The 18,543-nt window shown below is 40.5% G+C and overlaps 1 protein-coding gene across 2 annotated transcripts in view; it reads right to left on the reverse strand.

Annotated features, from left to right (window-relative positions):
• The window catches only part of SMAD5 (SMAD family member 5), a 46,757-nt gene extending 32,616 nt beyond the window's left edge, over positions 1 to 14,141 (reverse strand). Inside the window, exons 1-2 of one of the 2 annotated variants that reach the window (XM_014828430.3) lie at positions 14,003 to 14,129; positions 12,975 to 13,192 (exon numbers count right to left, since the gene is read on the reverse strand). The gene's annotated coding sequence lies outside the window, so the exon portion shown is untranslated. Of the gene's footprint in view, positions 1 to 12,974; positions 13,193 to 14,002 lie in introns of both variants that reach the window. The other variant, XM_014828429.3, reaches the window with a different exon arrangement.
• Positions 14,142 to 18,543: the final 4,402 nt, after the last annotated feature.

Genomic DNA, 18,543 nt, shown 5'->3' on the forward strand with positions numbered 1-18,543 from the left:
TATTGTGCTACTAAATTATTTTGTGAGAAAAATTAAACCTATCCATTCTTACTTGATTCATTCTTTGTTCATTATAAAAATTAATGCATGTTTACAATTACAACCTAATGTTTTTCCAAAACTTTAATTTTTCAAGATAAAGTCCCAATCAGACCTTTTATTCATTTAAAGGTCTGCATTTCAAGTGGTTTCACTTTAAATGGGCTTTTTCCTGAACCAATTATCATCAGTTCACAGAGACCTAAATGGAGCATGAGCTTTTCTTGATGACTTAGTTATTGTTATGAACCTCTGTTACTGTGCTGTGCTAGAAATCCTCTATAGAAAGCATGGAACCTGGCTGCACTGTTACTCACTGAAGGGACAAAAGTGCATGAATGATCCTGAAAAGTTACTTTAAAAAAGTAGACTTTGGGACATTCGACTTTCTTAAAAGAATGTAGCTATTTCAAGGATTTCAACAGCTTTCTTTCTATAAAATCAATTGCTAAAGCAAAGATAGTAATATTCCTTTGATGATGACGATGATAAAAATAATAACACCACTAACATTTATTGAACATTCACTACTGCAAGTACTATTAAGGACCTTACATTTATAGACCGAAAATCATTAAAATCTCAAAATGGCCAAATGAGGTAAATTCCCTTATTCTCATTTTACAGATGAGAAAACAGGCAAAGGGAAATTAAATGTAACTTGCTTATTTACGTAGATAAGAACTAATAGAGCCAGAATTGAACCGTGGCAGCCCAGCTCCAGAATCCATACCACTAACCACTATACACACTGCCTCCTAAAAAGAAAGCGTCCTGCCAAGGAATCTTCTCTTAAAGATCTTCTCTATTGTTCTTCATGTCTCTCTGACTTCTCCAACAGTCAAATCGTCAACATGTTATCAAAAAGTAAGATCATATAGTTTCAGAGACCAAGGATAATCCAGTTCAATGTGCTCATTTTCAAACTGATTTTTTATACCATTTAACATATCTCATCAACTTCTTTACTTTAACCCACTCTTCTCTCAGTTGAGCTAAGTCAGTCAGTAGGTATGAAAGAACTATCTAAGTGTTTACTACCTTCGTATAAAAATTTACATTTATTATGGCAGCCTTACTCCAAAGCCTTTTTATTTATCATTAGGACATTTTTGCCACATTTATTGCTAGAACATAACCATCTCAGAAAAGATGAGATAATGCACTACTTTTTTAAAAACACTTTTTTCTAATACAAAATTTCCAATTACAAAATATGCATACCCACAATCACTTCATTCACATTTGGTACACTTACTTCCTCATAATATTTTTTTCCTGCATATATACTGTCCGGCCATGATTGTGGGTATACCATGATACTACTTGGTATTTGGCATTTTCCATTTAACACAAAGAGCATTTGCCATATATATATATATGTTTTTCATGGCCCAACCATATTTCACTCATCCACTTCCTTAATATTTAACATTTAGGTTTCTAAGTGAAATTGTTATATTTGGATTAAAACTGTTTTATGGTACCATTATGACAGATCAATTTTCTGTAATCTTTTCTGTAGACTATATCATATTCAAAATAACACCTTGTTCTATAAGTTGAAATAAAAGTATTAGAATACCTGGGATACAGCAACAGATTTACTTTACTATCTTCAAATAAGTCCTTGGTTATGAAAGAATTTCTCGTTATGTATACAAAACATAAAGTAAGATACTATACTTATTCCGATATGCATATATTAGCATACGCAACATGAACTTGCAATACCTTTGAAAATAAGAGTATGATTAGGTTTTCTAGTAACCAAAAGGCTTCATTTTGAACCTTGTTAAATAGTTCAATTTTTTACACCTTTTGCCTTCCACTAAATAAAATGAATTTCGAAACATTGAGAACACCCATCCTCAATTCAATTAGCTGACTGTGTACATAACCATCCATAATACTTCTCTATTATTACCTCTAAACTTATCCTAGTAATAGAGAAAAGCCCCAAAAGGCTGCACTCAGTAACTGTAGTCGTTAGAGGTTACAGATTAAATCTGGGCAATTAAATTTGGTCCTCTGTACTCTCTTTCTGCAATGCTTTTGGGGTCTACTGGGATGCAAATACACATAACCAGTGCTAAACTTAATCTCAGACTTACAGTCTTATTTATACAACACATATTCACTGAGTGTACCTAAAAAGCGCAAGCCACTAAGCTAGATGCTAAAGGATTACAAGATAAATCAGATCCAGACCTTAACTCTAAAGAATTACAAATTAATAGACAACTAAGATGTGCCCATACCTATCTACAATACACAGTGGAGAATGGCAGATGCCCTAAAGGTGTACAAGGTCTTGAAAGAAATGCAGGGGATGGTCCTTTGAGGAGGGGAGTGGAGGGAAACGAGGAGCATGAAGTACCTATATCTTAGGCACAAAAGCTATTGTGAGTAAAGACACAAAATCAGAGTTTTTATCTACCAGGATAAGGAAATACCACAGTTCAGTTTGTTGGAACATAGGTGGGAGAACAACAGAACTGGTTAGAAATATACAACAAGGCTCATCTACACAGGGATAGTAAAAATATGTATTTTAATACACAAAACACCAGATTTGAAGTCTAATCAAGTTAGGTTCAAATTCCGGATCTAACACTTACACCTCTCCATTATTCCTATTTTGTATAATGAACATCAGTTCTGAGAATTAAATGAGATAAACACTAACTCAGTGCCTGGCATAGTGCATAATCAGTAAAGGGGAACTGTAGTTACTATTGTTGCAATAATCATAAAAAATTTTAGCATCAGGCTGAGGATTGTAGACATACAGCTGGGCTACTTTATTTCAACAAATATACAAAGCCATCAACTTAAGAGATACCATCATTTTATGAACTTCAAAGGAAGAAAAAGCTATAAATTAAACTATCACACAATGCTTTCTCATCACTTAACATTTTTCTTCACAATATCATCCTTCCACCATCAAGACTGTAGGTCTGAAGAGTGTTCCAATACTACTTCAGGACTGTCATTCAAGCCACTGACACCCATCCTGCAAGTTTTGATACTGGTGCTTGCTTGATCTTTCCCAAAGGTATAAATGGAAGAAATGACAGCAACATAAACAGCAAAGGCAGAGTACATGCAATGACAATTATATCAAAACTGCCACCTGCCAAAACCAATACTCGGATGCCATCAATTGTAAGACACATCCCAATTTCAGAGATGTTATGGAGTGAAAAAAATGAACATCTTAGAAAAGATAAGGCAACTTATTCTGTTCTCCTCTACCAAAGTCCTTTCTGATGTTCCTCATCACTTCCCACCATATCTATTGTTCTCCTTTCCTTTTGTTCTCATTCCTTTGACTCTTCTCCTTTCTTGCCCCCTCTTTCTCCATTCCTCATGGCTCCTTCCACATTCCTCAGTGCTGATTTTTGAGAAGCCTGGCTACTACCTAATGATGTATAACCTACCTAATGAAAATGAACTTTTCTTCTATCTCCAAAAGGATCCAATTAGCAAAGAGTACATAATTTGTATCTTTAGTACTTTCATGTGCTCCAGGGCTTGCTTAACTCTTTCTCTTCTAAGCAGAAGGGAAGACGTATAGATGTATTTGACAGCCCAGACAGGGAAGACAATGCCCTACATGAAAACTTGGCTTCTGAGCAGAATCTATTTGTGCTTCTGCCATCCTTATCTTGGGCCACCTAACACATTAAAGCTATCCTAAAGTACGCCATTGGGAATAACATGTATTTGTTATTATTTTTTAAAGGTGACATATTTGTTTCTAAGAAAACTAAAAAATCATTAGACTTCAAGGAACTTAAATCACGGAACTATTTCCTTTTGCAAGAAGCCTACATAAGAAGCTATTTCAAAACATTTATTATTTATAAATATTAAAGCCTTATTTCAAGAGCACAATCAGGGATAGAAGACAAATTCTGTTTTCTCTTCTTTGTTCTTACTGAGACCATAATAAACCAACCTTCTAGAATGCTAAATGTCAAACTGAGCCTTTTCCTTAAAAGCCAAGTCTTGTTAGAATAATGTATAGTAGGCTAACCATGAAGTTAATAAAATAAAAACCACAAACTAAACTGAACAGTGCCCAAGATATTTTTCAGATAATTCCTAATTCTAGCTTAATAACCAGAGACTCCTCCAAAATCTAAAATTCCATTAGGAAATACACAGGACAATCTGTGTAAAGTGAGTCAGTCAATTCTAATCAATATTGCAGTTTGAGAGAATATAATGAAATCTAGTGATCAAACATTTTCAAACTTAGATCTATTTAGGGGGACCATAAATAGAAACAAAGAGGAATTATCACAATATGACTGGAAAACAGGGGAGGAAAAAGGTATAAAGATTATATTCTTGTGAATAAGACTGCTTAAAAGGCATTAACTGCGCTGCAAATAGCTAGTGACAGAAAAAAGGGGAGGGCTTAGCCAAGTATACAAAAAACCTAGCTCTGACAGACTCCCCATTCCCCTTCAAACACAGACACACACTACACCTAGGTGAATAAAAGCCTTAAGGATGAGGTATGGATAAGTGCCGATCATATTAGCACAAATTTTGGGAGCAACTATCACAAGATACAAACAGGAACAAGACAATCTATAAGCCACAGTCCAGTTGGTAATAAAGGACAAGAACAAGGAAAATCAAGTATCATTAAGCCAAAAAAGACAGGAGAGGCTGGGAGGAGACAATTAGCCAGTCTGTGAAGCAAAAGGGAAAGGCACTACCACAGAATGAATACCAAACAGGGAAAGACTGACGACAAAGCTAAGGAGTCAGTCTGCTAGATGTAATCCTATGTGCAGTGTAGAGGTCTATCTAAGCAGAAAGTTATGTTAAAAAAGGCATTTCAAGAAGACAAAAATGGCAACAGCACATGACCAAATAAACTTAAGGGGCAGGGGTCAGAGAGGGTAGATGGAAAACATGGTAGTAATCCAACTATAACAGGAAGACACACTAGGGCCGTGGTACACAGATCAGGGTAGTGATGGTAGTAGAGATAGAAAAGGAAGAGATATGAGGGACATTACAAACAAACAATTAAAAGGACTTGGTGACCACCCAAAATAGAAACAGGTGCAAGTCAGAACGGTAAAGGTTTAAAAGCAGAAAGAATAAAGACAGCATTTACTTTAAAAAGGGAATTTCAAGTCATAGACAAGATGAGGCAAGAAGCTGATGGTGGAGGGGTATAAGGAAGCAAATTAAATGAAGCGAAATTAAAGCTCAAGAAGAGAAGGAATGAAAATGCAGATTTGGAAGATCACAGGAATAGAAGTGAAAGTTGAATCTATGAGAGTAAATATTTGATTTATTGGGTACCTAATAAGCCAGAAACACCTTGTGCTAGGAACTGAGGCTTTAAAGACACTATCTGTAATCTCAAAGATCTTAAAGAGTAAGGGCAAAACACAGAAGGTGCTATGAAGAGCTTAACGCTGTTTAACACATCACTTACTTTTCCTCTAGATTCATTTCCACATGATGGCCAACACAGATACAGCATTAAGAGTAAAAACTCTGTATAGCAAGCAAGAAGGCCAATAATTGAGCAAACAGGAATGTGTGCTAGTTCTTACATAAGAACTAAGTGAAAATAATTACGAACATTACCTGCTATTACCTCAGCCTTTTATAGTTTACCCCTGGCTTATGCAGACCTGATTAGATGACCCTTTCATTGATATGTTTCGTCATTTCTTAGAGAAATGACCTCAGATCTAGAAAGAAAACCAGGACAATATTTAGAAATTCCTGTGTGTGTGAGGTTCCCTCAAATTATTCTGAAAAACTGAAACCACTGACTGAACAATAACACAGAACAGTATCTCGGAAATTCAAAGAAATACATTGGCACCTCAGCCAACAATGAAAACCTTAGAAAATTAAGAGAGATCGTACATTACAAAAGAATCTATCACATTACAAAACATACACACACACACACATCTTACTTCTATTTCAGCTCAAGCATACTCTCTCCAGGGAAGCTTCCAAGACCACCCTGCTTAGGTGAAATTCCCTTATTATACCTTTTTATTTTGAGGAAGATTAGCCCTGAGCTAACATCCGCTGCCAATCCTCCTCTTTTTGCTAAGGAAGACTGGCCCTGAGCTAACATCCGTGCCCATCTTCCTCTACTTCATATGTGGGACACCTGCCACAGCATGGCTTGCCAAGCGGTGCATAGTCTGCACCAGGGATCCAAAGTGGCGAACCCCAGGCTGCCGAAGCGGAACGTGTGAACTTTAACCACTGTGCCACTGGGCCGGCCCCCTCTTATTACACACTCTTACAGTTTCACATACCACTACTTTATAGCACTTAACATACTTAAATTTTTGCATTTATCTATCCAACCCCACAAGAATGTAAATTCTGCAAGAATGTAAATGAGAGGAGCCATATCTGCTTTCACCCATCACTGTAAGCCTAGTGATTTATATGCTCAACAAAATTTGTTTAATGAATGAAAGAGAATATGCAGAAAGAGCTTTTGAGAGGATATCAGCTCTGGGGTTAGGGTCGAGTTGGGCTACTCCACTTTCTGCTTTGTACAATTCTGTACTTCTCCAAAAAAAAAAAAAAAACCCCTATTTCTTGTATAGTCAAGAGAAAAAAAGAGATTTTATTTTAAACCAAAGTGTAGCTATACCTCAGCCATATTAAAATCCTTACTAAAGAGAGGATTTACATTACAAGAGTCATTCATATTTCAAAAGAATTCTCTCCAATATGTTTAGGGTTATACAAATTTGGAGGCTGAAATTTAAGAAAAATCAATCAGACACTAGGAGCAAACAGTTTCTGCTCCCAAAAAATTTTAGTAACAATTCATTTTTCAAAAACATTTCTCTTCCTGTACTGAAATGTCTCTTGTACATCAGAGATTTTATTAACGCCATTCTCTGCCTGGACCAGTTTCTTCAAGTGCCAACTACAAATTTCTAGCTCTCTCACCATCCAGGCTTCAGCTTTAGCTATCATCCCAGAGATCTTCCCTGATCATAACCCTAAATAAAGTAGGTTTTCCCCATCTCTAATCCAATACTATGTTCATCTCCTTCACCATAGTAACCAATTTGTAATTATTTGTTGGTTTACTTGATTTTTTCTCTCCCACTAGAATGTAATCTTTAAGAAAGAGTACTAAGCATATTCAGAGAACTTGTTAAATTCATTCAAGTTATTCATTCAAAAGCATATTTATTGAAGTAGCATTCTAGAAGCTGGGAATATAGAAGTGAATAAAGAGGACCAAAACCCTTGTCTTCATGTAGCTTACATTCCAGTGCAGAGAGACAGAAAAAATACAATAAATAAGTGACATAATATAGTTTGTTAGGTGAAAAGTGCTATGGAGAAAAATAAAGCAGAGGTGCTGTGGGAGATGCGTAATTGTAAATAGGGTGGTTGGGCTGGGCCTCACTGAAAGGCACCAACTAAGTCAAAACTTTAAGGAAGTAAGAGTGATCCAGCCAGTTATCTGGGGGAAAACCATCACAGGAAAAGGCAACAGGCAATGCAAAGATCCCAAGACGGGAGCATGCCTGGCACACTCAAGGAACTGCAAGACCAGTGCAGTCTCAGAATAAAGTGAACAAGGAGGGTTAAATAAGGAATAAGGTCAAATAGGTAAAAGAGACAGATTGGGCATGCTCAGTAAGAAAAGGGCTTTAGCTTTTACAAGAAGTAAAATGCAGCCCCAGCTGAGAGCTCTGAGTGGAGTCATGACACTTTCTGACTTACATTATTAAAGAATTACACTGGCTGATACACTGAGCATATATGGGGGGCTGGGGGGGAGGCAGTGGCAAGGGTAAAAGCAGGGAGACCAGTTCAGAGTTGCAGTAATTTAGGTGAGAGATGATGATGGTTTAGACCAGGGCGATAGCAGTCGGGGGGGGGGGGGGGGGGGGGGTGGTGAGAAGCAGACAATTTCACATATATTTTGGGAGGCAATAGGTTTCCTGATGAAGAGATATGGGGACTGTGAGAACAGAGGAGTCAACAATGATTCCAAAGTGTCAGCCTGGGCTACTAGAAGAATAGGATTTGTCATCAACTGATTTAGGGAAGGGTGACAGGGAAGCTAAAAGAAGATAGGAGGCACATTTCACATACATTAAATGTATGAATAACACTGTTAAGCTTCGCCAGGCTTCTGAAATGAAGTCATGTTAATATCAAGAATCCAAAGGTCTTGTTCGTACCTCCAGCTACTTGAGTAGGACCTCCTGACCAACTCCAATACCCTCAACTTTCCCGGAGAGAGACAGAGACATAGACACACACTGCTCACAGCGAGACTTCAGAGGTAAATTCACAGACACAGCTCCTTCACTTTCTGTTCCAACATCTCTTTAATTGCTCCAAACCAAAACAAAAGGCAAGTAAATCAATCCAAAAATTTCACCCAACACTTAGCCAAAACAAAACCTAGTGAGCACATCAACCCAGGAGAGGTGATAAATGCCGATATGGGTTACAACCCACCACCATCTCAGCCAAACCTGTACAAAAGAATTACAGATGGGGGTTTTAAAGAAACAAATTCCTCATAACCATCCCACAAAATTCTGATTCATTAGGTTTGAGAGTAGGCCCCTACCTCCCACATTTTTGCAGCAGGTATGAAAACCAAGGCCCTTAGGATGGATCACCCAAAATGGAAAAAAGTCATTCATCCATATTCATCCAAGGGTAACTTTCTTATGGGTGGTGGGGGTAAAGCTTTAAAAAGATCTAATATCAATAGTAGTTATCAATTATCAGCAAGAGTAGACACCCACCACCACTGTCAAACCAATTCTAGAGCCAGGTATACAATTAGTACAAGACATGTAAGCCATATCCATGAGTGCAAGCAGAAAAGAGAAAGAAACCAAGAGCAAGTGTGCCCACAAGCTCTCCTAGATTCAGAAATCCTATTTTTTATGGGAACATCTACAAGAAAGAGGGCATACAGTCACATGGGCACCAAAATCATTTTCCTAGAGAATCACTTAAATCGCCACTTTTCCCAACTGTGGCTCCCAATTTCCAAAGACTTCAAAAATTCTTGTAGTGGATTTCAAAGCTATTCAGGAGCTGAACTCATGATCCCTGACACTTCTCACAGTATAATCTTCTTGCCCAGTCTCTCTTTGGGCCCACACAAGTCTATACTTTTTTATCTCCCACATCCAGACTTTTGTTTCCCAGTTTTTAATCACGCTTTAAACTTCACCTGCTCCTCTAAGTCCTCTAATTAAGCAGAGTCAGATCTAGATGTATCACTCACCCCCACTGAGCCTGCAAGATTTCCTACATTGCTACCAGATGTGTTTGAGTAAACCTGTATAGGCTTGTAGGCACAGGAATAGACACAGAGCTGGTCAACCTTCATAGTGCTTTCCTTCAAATTACAAAATCGTCAACGGCAGATACGAAATCATTACACATTACAAAATGCGTCTCTGGAGCACAAAGTGCGAATCTGTGTACACGATATTCCAATGCTTTACGAAGATGTTCTCCAGATACCTCACACGCAGCTCAGAGTTCAAGTCGCCTACTTAGAAGAAAAGGGAGCAAATACGGTTCTAGACATCATTCAGCACTAGTCATCATTCATTTAATTTACACCTTCAACTCCAAAGAGTGGAAATGGCTAGGGAGTTAAGCAGGCTCTCACTTAAATGGACAGAATGATGTAAATAAGGGGAAAGAAAACAAAAGACTAGTTTTGAAATATTTCTGCAGTGCCCCTCTTTCTGGGAACACACAAACCAGAATAACTAGATCTCAAGTTATACAGCCTACCAGATGGGATGCAAGGCAGATCCTAATACATCATGAAAACAAAACTGAACAAAACAAAACTTGCCTTGAAAGCACCAGCCATATTCTGAGATCATAGATAAATCTGAAGAGTCTTAGGACTCCAGTTGTCATGCTCAGAAGAAGGTGGGGAGGTGGCACTATTTTCTTACTATTATTTTCAGTAATAACAAAACAACATATATGGAAATCAAAAGGAAAAATCCAGTTAAAATCTCACAACAGATCAAACCATTTTCAAATTTCCAGTATACCAGTCTGTAAATCACATATACATTACAGGCAGAGACTGGCGTACCAAAGAATTCAAGGACAAAATCTGTTTACAAAATGTACGACTAGCTTCCAAAAGTGAATTACAATTACAGTATTCCACACACAAACTGTCTAACAAAGCATTTTTTCTTCTAAAATATTGTCAAAACCAAGTTAGGAATACAGTAAAAGCAGGAAAAGTCATTGAAACCACCTCTCCACTAGAATGGGGCCCAAACTCTGCCCCTCTAGCTGCCCAAGGCAAAAAAAGTATCAAAACGAAAGCGCCCCAAACCAGCTGATTATTTATTAAAAAAATAACTCTGTAATTACTCCATGTTTTCAAAATTGTAAAACAATAAAAACTGTTAGAATATGAAGGTGACCTATGAGATCAGGAAATTAGCTGGTCCTAACAACAATCTAGCTTTTAACAATTCTTCGAAAAATTTTATATCTTAATCTTTCAACTAATAAACACACCTCTCAAATTCAGAGTTCTAGACAATGGCAATGAACTGGATAATCCAGCACTAAAAATTTCAATTACTATTATTCCATATAACCTTGGAAGTAGAAAAACAAGGTGTAAAAAGACATGGTTAGGATTCCTGGAGTCACTCATCGCCTACTTGGTGGGGAAAGCATCCTACCTATGGGCAGCCTTCTTGGGTCCTACCCTCCCAGGTATTCTTTTCTCTAGAATATCCAGGCTGGTGGAGATCAGAATCATCCCTTAGGCTGCTAATGTCCCTTATAAAAGGAAATCATCTCCAATGTCTTTGACCTTATGAGCAGACTGGCAAGCCCATAAGATATAAGATGCCTGTAACATTGGAAAAAATAAACTATTCTGGCTTCTTCTTTGTGTTTAATATGAAGCACAACAAAAAGACAAAGAACAGAGACCATCTAGAAGTAAAGAGAATGGGGAAGACTGATAAATCAGGAGAATAAAGGCAGCTATATCCTAAAGTGTACTCAAGTCAGCTCTGAAATTCACCCAAATGCGTGGCTCACTGCCTAAACCAACATATACATCTGGTAATAATAAACACTGATAAGTCATAAACAAAAAGGGCTTTCTTAATTCAAAGACTCTACAAACTATTGGTAACATTAAAATTTACATAATACACAATCGAACAAATGTGTAAAAAGGATTTTTTTTAGATAGTATTTCAATTTAAGTTACCAAGAAATAAAAAACTGGTATTTTACTGCCAAGTCTTCAAAACACTAAGCCAGTATCTTTGATTTGACCAAGTTACAAATCTGTTTTCAGTAGAGAAAGAAAACATATTGCCTCTGTTTAAAGCGAAGGACAAAAAAGACCATCACTGCAAATCATAATGTTTGGGTTCATGATGAAAACAGGAAACAGACAGGCTGCCCAGGTATAATTATGGTTATAGTCTAATGCGCCTTCAGGTTCAGCCAAGAATTAAAACCCAGTGAAGAGGGTAAGCAGAATTTACTTGCCTCTACCTTGCTACAGAAGGCAACTTTTAATAATACTCCCAGCAACATGTTACATAACCAATAGTAAACAACAATCTGATTCAAACCTCATTAGTAACAACATTCTGCCAGTCTCCCACTGAAATTAATAGCTGACTTTGCCAGAGGGGCAAGAAAGGCAACACATATCAATCCACCCATTTCTGTGGCGCCTACCACAGTGAACCAGACAAACAGATAATACTACCAAATCTGCACAGAATCTACAAAAACATTTCACTCTTTTCTTCTCCAGTTCACTGCTCTCTTCCTCCTTTTAACTAGACCATATCATACGGATGCATTTAAAATCTAAGAGGAAAGTAGTAAGTTGAGAAGGTTCATCTAATTTTTACTGCCTATTTCAGCTATAATACGAAAGAAATAGAAGCATAAATGACAAATGGACTTTTGTAACAAAGATTAACGGGTAAAGCTTATGCCATAGCAGCTATGGGAAAAAGAAAGGCACACTGACTGAGGCAGCAGTCACCCAGAGAGGGAAAGAAAGGAGGAGTGTATAGACAATCATGCAAACAATCACAAACAAAAGTTAAATTAAAAAAATCTAAACATAGTATGTACAACTTTTATGAAGATTACATTTTGTTAACTTGTCTCTTATGAGTTGTTTGGTATTCTTGTAACCTCCCAGTTTACCTTAGAGGAAAAAGTTACCAACGAAGGAGTAGAAGAAAGAATATAAAGTAATTTGTTCAGATCTATAAATAATTCCTTACTGACAGAATTTGGAAGACACTAATTTCACAATAATATTCAGATCAATAAATGTGAAACTGTCACATTGTGTCTAGGCATTGTTTTTCCCCACAACAGACACTACCACACTGGCATCAGCAGAAATTTTAAACTACTTGGAATGTTACTAAATCTAAGGTTTTCAACCTCTCAGCTTTCAAATTAAAATTAAAAACTAACTCACTCTGGGCAATTCAGGTACTCTAAGAAATTTAAGCAAATTAGTTTTTTAAAAAATTGAAAACAATTTTTTAAAACATCAACTCAAGGCCCCTTTCCTCTCAACTTCTGTGAGGCCAAGCCACAACCTCCACTGATCCAGTCTTCCTCGCAAGATACGCACACTTTCGGTAGTGCTAGGCAACAGGCATGATGTGACAAACCCAACCAGACTTCAAAACTTTTTCCACAGAAAGATAAGGTAAACAAGATATACTTAGCACCACACCCATTTAAACGCACAAGCAGCCAGGAATGCTTTTTTTTTTCCCCCTCCCCTCCTCTCTAGACCTCCAGCTGGTCAGGAAACAATGCCTCTACAATCAAGATACAGATCTGGCCCAGGGTGTTCAGGCATTCCTCACCTCCAGGCTGGCCTACAGCTCCATTCTCCAGTGCCATCAAAACCAGAATTGGAACATTCTGTTAGGAAGCGGGCAAACGTCCAAATACCCGACTATCCTCGCCCCAGTTCTTTTTGCAACCAAAATCTGTTTTGGCTACTGAGCATGCTCCGACTTTAGACAGGCGCCACATGGGAGTTTTCAAAGCTTAGGCTCCAAACTCCACGTAATAACAGCAGCTGAAAGGGGAAGAGAGGAAAAAGGGCGGGGGAGGGAGAGAGGCCGGAATACGACTTTGAGTACCGATGCTGAAGTGGAGGACCCGGGCAGGGGCAGAATATAAGGCAGGCCAACAGACACTGCTTGGCACTCTCCTTGCAGCAGCGCAGAAGTTTACACGAAGTGGAAGAAATCTCTGCAATGGTGAACACTGGCACGGCAAGGGGCAGAAACCAGGTCTAACGACCGGCTGCGTGCAGCAGCAGGCCACAACTGCCCAGAACGTAATTCCCACCGATAAGCGCGGATCCTTATCTTTGAAACACAAAGCGACGGCGGCACGGATTCATCAAGCCATTGGACAGCTTTGCGGCGCAGCAGACCAGGCTGCTCGGCCGAGCACGGCAATCCGACCGGGGGTGTGTATTGAGGGTGGGGCTTAGATAAGGCAGAACCACCCGCTCCTCGGGACAGAAGCGGAGCCGAGCTGCCCTCGGGGGCGTCCCGAACGCCTCCCTCCGCCGTCCGGGCGGCAACGGCGGCGCTGGGACGAGAGCCAGTCGCGGCCCCGCCTCAGGAAGCCCCCGGCCGTCGGCGAGGCCTCCGCAGCCGGACGGGCCGCACCGTCCCCGCCGCCCGGACCCCGCAGGCCCAGATTCGGCCTACCTCCCGCCCCGCAGGCCCGGGTGGTTTCCGCTCCGCCCGCGGCCGAACGCCCCCGCCTCCGCCCGAGTCCGGCCGCTGGGTCCAGAGGGGGAGCCGCGTCCCCGCAGAGCCCGCTTCCCCCAGTCCAGCTCGCTCGCCCGCCCGCCCCCGGGCCCCACACTCACTCCCGGGCGGCCTGGGCGCGCTCTCCCGGCGCCGTCGCTGCGCTTCCCCTCAGTGCAACTTTATTAGCAGCTCGACCGCGGGACACGCGCACGGCGCCCGCTCGCCCAGGACCCGGATGAGGGAGGGAAGGAGCCGGGGAGGACGCGGCTGGGGTCGGCGCATGCGCGCAGGCGGCCGAGTGACCGCTGCGGGACGGAGGGAAGGTCTGTCTCGCTCTGGCGGCTGAAGGCATCCTCTGCGCTTGGCTCGGCGCCGGCCAACCCGGGCTTCCGATCAGCCGCAGGCTTCTCGCGCAATGGCCGGGCCCGGGAGTGGGGGTCGGCTCGCTCCCACCACCACGGTAGCCACTAGTAGTCTCCACTAACCAAATCAACCCACAGCACAATGAAATAAAACCATTGTCCTCGACACGGACAGTTGGAGATTTTCTCAGTCATAGAAAGTGTAAATAAAAACATCTTCAGATACAACTTTGCTACTTTTATTGGTTTGTAATATAAGTATAAATCTGAGTAAAGAGAGTCCTCTTTCTGTGAAAAAGCTTCAAAACCAGCTTCTCAACATCTTAGAGCTTTTTACTAGATACAGCCCTAAATCCCTCCCATATGGAGATCTTGGAGCCTCTGCTACCCTCCACCCCTCTTGTAGGGTAGGACCTTGGAGTTCTCCGAAGGAGGTCTGCCCCTGTACTGGGAGATCAACCAGGCAGTTGAAGATGCACACACCCTCCTGGATGTTGGGGCCCTGAGGTGCAGAGAGGCCATCCACAGGCTGACATCCCTCCACCCTGTCTCCTGGGACGAGAGCCTAACTCTCTCTTCTTGGTAACTGGAACTCTTAATGCTTTTTCCCTGCACATTCCCCAAAGTGTCAGCGTTTCCCAGAATTTGATCGTGGTACCTTCTAGGGCACCCAATTTGGAGAGTGAAGAAAAACATTTAAATAATTCTGTTTTTATTCTAAAGATTCAATACTGGTTTTCCAATAATCCACTATAGGTTTCCTTTTTAAATAAATCAATCTCAGCAAAAATCAAAATTGAACTCGTTGCTAATCCTCCGTCTCATACCCTAATCCAATCCATCACGAAATTCCATTAACTCTACCTTCAAAATATATCCCAAATCTGACCATTTCTCACTGCCTCTATTGCCACCCCCATGGCCTGAGCCAGGGTCATCTCACCTGAATCGCAAACGGAAGCTGCGATTTTGCTTCAGGTTCCAGTGGTTTATTTCCACAGTGAAGAAACATAGGAAACGTTGCAGACATCTCTACGTTAAGCGTGGCGGTTTCAAACGTGGACAGAGGCCTGCTGAGGGAGTGTAGTGGGTCATGGTGGAGAACCTGACGACCTGCTCTGATCAAAGAGGGCAGCTGGTGTTCCCCTGCAGCCAACTGTCACCATGGGGAAACGTGGGAATAAGGAGCCAGTGTTGGCAGATCTTCTGATTTTTCAAAAACAACTGGAAATCTGGATTTTAGTGCAGAAATCTCAGTTTTATGTTTAGCAACTTCTTTCATTCGTTCTTTTTCTCTTTCTTAGACATTCAGGACACCAACCCTGTACCAGCCAAGTAAAACAAACCCATGGTCCCAATTTAGCCTGTTGGCCATCAGTTTGCAATCCCAGGTCCACATCTTAAACCTCTTAACTACATCATAAACTTTGTGAAAGTAAAGTCTGTGTACTTTAACTCTTTGTCACACTCACTGCTTATTTGTTGTTAATTCAGAAGTTTCCAGCCCTTGAAAGGCACGTATTTCTGGAATCTGCGTGGGTTTACAACTCCCAGAAGTGCCTATAACCCTGCCTTGGAGGATGGCTTTTTTTCAAGAACTGATATTTTCAGAGTGCTTTTTGAACGTTATAAGACATAACAATTTGGTTTAAATATTTTGTACACTAGAGCCTCTCCTCACTTCAGATAGCTAGGAAAATCCTTCCCAAAACAAACAGCTTGCTGTCTTTCAGTCACTGCACATATGTAAGGAACAATTTGTGATTACAGGATTCGTTTTAACAATCATATTTGTAATCTCAAAGCCAATAGTTCTGCTTGCTAACTATGTGTCTACACACTGATCAAATCAACCAGACTCCAACCTTTCCAAGTTGCTATACGGGCTCAGCTCAGGTCTTAAGTTGGAAGACAGAAGGGAGGAATGGAAACTTTAAGAGCACAGCAGATGCCTGCCAAAGACTGAGAAATTACCCAGACCTCCAAGGGTATGGAAAAATCAGACAGATCACTAAATATCTATATAGCCGAAAGGTTATCAAACAGCAAATGTACAGGCCTGCCAGAGCTATAGGAATGGAGTAAGAAAGCTCCTGTTTTTGACAATCAAATGGGATCTACAAACAGATGTGGAACAGGATGATCTGAACAGATAGATACAGTCTGTAGGGCATCAAAATAGACAAACTGCTTTTTCAGCTTAGCCTTCCCCTGATCAAGAAGCTCAGACAGAAGCAGCTTCAATACTCAATTTTACCTTACTTGTAGAAAAACCTATTTCTGGATCATTTAGGCCAGTGCTTCTCAATCAAGGGTGACTGTGCCCCCAGGGAACATTTGACAATATGTGAAAACAATCTTGCTTGTCACATATAGGAAGTCAGTGGAGTGACGTCTACTGGGCAGAGGTTAGGGATGCTGCTAAGCATTCTACAATACACAGGACAGCTTCCTTCTACCAAGAGTATCCACCCCAGAATGTCAATAGTGCTGAGACTGAGAAACCCTGATTTAAGCTCAGAATAGTTTTTCTTTAATTGGGTCAATGTTTGGGGAGAAAATGGGCCTTTTCTTTGAATTTTTCCAATAATTGTTTTCCTTATTTATTTGGTGTACAGAACCAGCCTAAATGTTTAGTCCATGACCCACTCCCACCTTGACTTTCCCAGATCCAAAAAGGCGGTAACTTTCAGGAGAGGTGAGACCATATACGGAACAAGAAGATCTGAAATAATTAACTCAGTCTTCTCATATTTTTAAAGTTTTATTTTTAAATATAGGATAATTGAGGCAAATTGTTTTTGTTTTCAATATATTTAATAAATATCTCACTTCTACCCTTTGCTGTAGCCCAGAAGATTCTCCCTAAATGACCAGGGCACACCTAGTGGAATTGAAGGAATATGGTGATGTTTAGAGGAGTCGGCTGGCCTAGAAGAATCAGTGAATGACATCACAGAGATCCATGTAGGGTCCCGGTAGCTATCTCAAAGACTTCTCTCTGCCTCAGATAGTCATGGCAGGTGGACACGAGAGGAAGAAATGTCTAAGTTTGTGTGACTCCTCCAGACAGTGTCCGGGAAACAGTCAAGCTGCCTTTCCAAGTTCTAAAAGTTCTATGTGTGTTCTTCAATTGACAAACTAGTCCCACCCCCAATCCTTAATACTGGAAACAGTACAGGAGGCAGAGCTGAACTGAGAAAAGTTCTGAGAAGTCCCAAAGAAATGATGTGCAAGGACATATCCCATGGGCCAAGAGTGAAGAAAATCATCATGTTACAATTTTCAGAAGAAACTTCATGTTATTTTTTAGTAGAATGAGCCAAGACTCTGTACCTACCAGAGAGTACACTAAACTGATTTTATCCAATATTTGAAAGGGTATTTTTGCAGCAAAGTTTGAGTGTTCTGGTGTGAAATGCTTCCTTAATAATCCAAAGACCCTCTATTTTCACAACTCAGAAGTTGAAAATCGTAATGTATTGAAAAAAGGAAAAGTAAAATGAAAGAATGACAGTAGCCTCCACTGGAAGCACAGGAATCTCGTGGCCACCAACTCCTCAAAGCTTCAGGGATGGACATCAGAGACTCCATGAGCCCCCTGGAATGAATATGCCCATTTTCATGTATAAACCTATGTACAGCTCATCAGATTCTCAAAAGGTTTCCTGACCTCCAAATGTTCACAGATGCTTAAAGCAGTGGTTACTTTACATGTGGTATAAATTTAATGTCCATTTTAAGTTATCTTTTCTTCTCTTCACTTTTTCAGAGCAACGTAATTGGGAGATTCCTCTCCAGGGAAGGCTGCTTGATGTACAGCGTAGGAACTAGCTTGCCTGCCTCCAGCCATCTGCTACATTAAAGAAGGCCTCGTATGGCTGGAATCCAAAACACAAAATTAAAAGCGTTGCTTGCACCCAGAGTAGTAAAACAAAGAGGCTTTCTAAAGCAGGGCTTGAAGGGAACACTCATTTCTTCCTGACTTCAACAGCATCTGTTCCTCCTGACGGCAAACACCCTCCGAGTTAACTCAACTGACCTCCACGGTTCTACATTCTCAGTTTTCATCCTCAGAGACGTAGTCTCAGATGAGCCAAACCACATGTGCACTCAGCCACAAATCCAGAGCAGCAGGTGAAAATCTGGGAGCATTATGGAACTGGGGAGAGGGGAAGGAGACAGAAACTTCTCCTTCTCTAGGATGCCCTTCAACTGGATAAAATCTTAGCCATGAGGACTCTGAAGCCAGACTTCCTGACTTGAGCACAGCATGTTTCGCTTACTACCTGTGTGAC

Source organism: Equus asinus, chromosome 9 (assembly GCF_041296235.1).
Source record: "Equus asinus isolate D_3611 breed Donkey chromosome 9, EquAss-T2T_v2, whole genome shotgun sequence".
NCBI classification, from domain to species: domain Eukaryota; kingdom Metazoa; phylum Chordata; class Mammalia; order Perissodactyla; family Equidae; genus Equus; species Equus asinus.